This window comes from Rhinopithecus bieti, unplaced genomic scaffold (genome assembly GCF_001698545.2).
Source record: "Rhinopithecus bieti isolate Rb0 unplaced genomic scaffold, ASM169854v2 scaffold_11964, whole genome shotgun sequence".
NCBI lineage: Eukaryota > Metazoa > Chordata > Mammalia > Primates > Cercopithecidae > Rhinopithecus > Rhinopithecus bieti.
Genome location: NW_016807677.1, coordinates 1,547,479 through 1,550,155, shown reverse-complemented (window position 1 = coordinate 1,550,155; position 2,677 = coordinate 1,547,479).

Below are 2,677 nucleotides of genomic sequence, written 5' to 3'. Positions count from 1 at the left end.
TTTGAGATGGAGTCTCGGAGTCTCGCTCTGTCGCCCAGGCTGGAGTGCAGTGGCGCGATCTTGGCTCACTGCAAGCTCCGCCTCCCAGGTTCACGCTATTCTCCTGCCTCCGCCTCCCGAGTAGCTGGGACTACAGGCGCCTGCCACCACGCCCGGCTGATTTTTTTATTTTGTATTTTTTTTTTTTTAGTAGAGACGGGGTTTCACAGTGTTAGCCAGGATGGTCTGGATCTCCTGACCTCGTGATCCGCCCGCCTCGGCCTCCCAAAGTGCTGGGATTACAGGCGTGAGCCACCGCGACCGGCCAGGATAACTTCTTATGAACTGGCCTTCCAGGCTGAAGTGCAGTGGCACGATCTCGGCTCACTGCAACCTCTGCCTCCCAGGTTCAATTCTCTGCCTCAGCCTCCCAAGTAGCTGGGATTACAGGCGTGTGCCACCATGTCTGGCTAATTTTTGTATTTTTATTAGGGACGGGGTTTTGCCATGTTGGCCAGCCTGGCTAATTTTTGTATTTTTAGTAGAGACGGGGTTTCACCATCTTGGCCAGACCGGTTTCGAACTCCTGACCCTGTGATCCACCCGCCTCGGCCTCCCAAAGTGCTGGGATTACAGGTGTGAGCCATCTCACCTGGCCACCACATAGGGCCCTTGACATGTGCTTTCTTTAGTTGTCATAAACAGGCCAGGTGAGGTGGCTCACAGCTGTAATCCCAGCACTTTGGGAGGCTGAGGCAGGTGAATCAGGAGTTCAAGGCCAGCCTGGTCAAGATGGTGAAACCCTGTCTCTACTAAAAATACAAAAATTAGCTGGGCGTGGTGGCGGATGCCTGGAATCCCAGTTACTCAGGAGGCTGAGGCAGAGAATTGTTTGAACCCGGGAGGCAGAGGTTGCTGTGAGCCAAGATCGCAGTACTGCACCCCAGCCTGGGTGACAGACTGAGACTACGTTATCAAAAAAAAAAAAAAAAAAAAAAAGCATATGTTAGAACGATAACATTATGATCTCATTTCTGTAAAAATTAAAAAGAATGGGCTTGTGCATATATGTATAAATATGTATGTATATACATTTGCATCTGCATAAGCATAAAAAAATCTGGAAAACAGCACCCACAGTGTCAACAGTGGTTTCCTTTGAAGTGTAGGGTTTAATTTCTTCCTTAGTTTGCTCATTCATTCATTCAGTAAATGTACGTTGAGTGCCTACTACGTGCTAAGCACTATTTTAGGCACCGAGGATACAATGATATGTAAAATCCCTGTCCTCATGGAGCTTACACTCTAATGCAGGAATACAGACAGTAAAGAAGTAAAATTATAGTATCTTGGATGGTGATATGTGGTAGGGAAAAATAAAGTAGAGAAAGGAGATGAGAGGGCGGTTTACGGTTTCAAATAAAGTAGATTGAAAGTGTAGAGGGAACATTTTATGTCTTTATATCTTTAAATAATTGGTAGGATTATCAAGTGTTTTCCTTTTTTATCATGTGAGTAGTTTTCTGTATAGTTCAAATAAACAGAATAAAAAAAGAGAATAAAAAGTCATTTTTTTTCCAGAATTAAAATGCTTGTTTATTTATTTATATTTAGAGATGGGGTCTTGCTCTGTCACTCAGGCTGGAGTGCAGTGGCATGATCATGGCTCACTACAGCCTTGACCTGCTGCGCTCAAGTGACCCTTCCACATCAGCCTCTGTAGATGAGACTACAGGTACATGCCACCAAGCCTGGTTAAATTTTTTTTTTTTTTAAGAGGTTGGGTCTTACTGTATTGCCCAGGCTGGTCTTGAACTTCAGGCCGCAAAGGATCTTCCTGCCACCACCTTTCAAAGTGTTGGGATTACAGATGTGAGTCACTGCTCTCGGCTGTTACTGTTTTTTGATTGACCTTGTAATTGTACATGTTTATGGAGTACATCTGATGTTTTGATACATATATATGTTGCATAATGATCAAATCAGGATATTTAGCATGACCACCAGTTTATTTATTTATTTATTTATTTATTTATTTATTTATTTATTTTGAGGTGGAGTGTCACTCTATTGCCCAGGTTGGAGTGCAGTGGCATGATCTTGGCTCACTGCAACCTCCACCTCCTAGGTTCAAGGGATTCTCCGGCCTCAGCCTCCCAAGTAGCTAGGACCACAGGTGTGTAACACAACGCCTGGCTAATTTTTTGTATTTTTAAGAGAGACAGCGTTTCACCATGTTAGCCAGGATGGTCTCGATCTCCTGACCTCGTGATCCTCCCACCTCGACCTCCCAAATGCTGGGATTATAGGCATGAGCCACTGCACTTGGCCCACTTTATGCATTTATAATTTCTTTGTGGTAAGGACATTCAAAAGCCTCTCTTCTAGCTATTTTGACATATACCATATCAGTGTTACTATTAACCATTGTCACCCTACTGTGCAATAGGATACTGGAATTTATTCCTCCTTTTCCTTTTTCTTTTTCTTTTTTTTTGAGACAGAGTTTTACTCTTGTTGCCCAAGCTGGAGTGCTGTGGTACGATCTTGGCTCACTGCAACCTCTGCCTCCCGGGTTCAGGTGACTCTCATTCCTCAGCCTCCCAAGTAGCTAAGATTATAGGCATGTGCCACCACACCTGGCATATTTTCTGTGTGTGTGTGCGTGTGTACATATATATATATATATATATATATA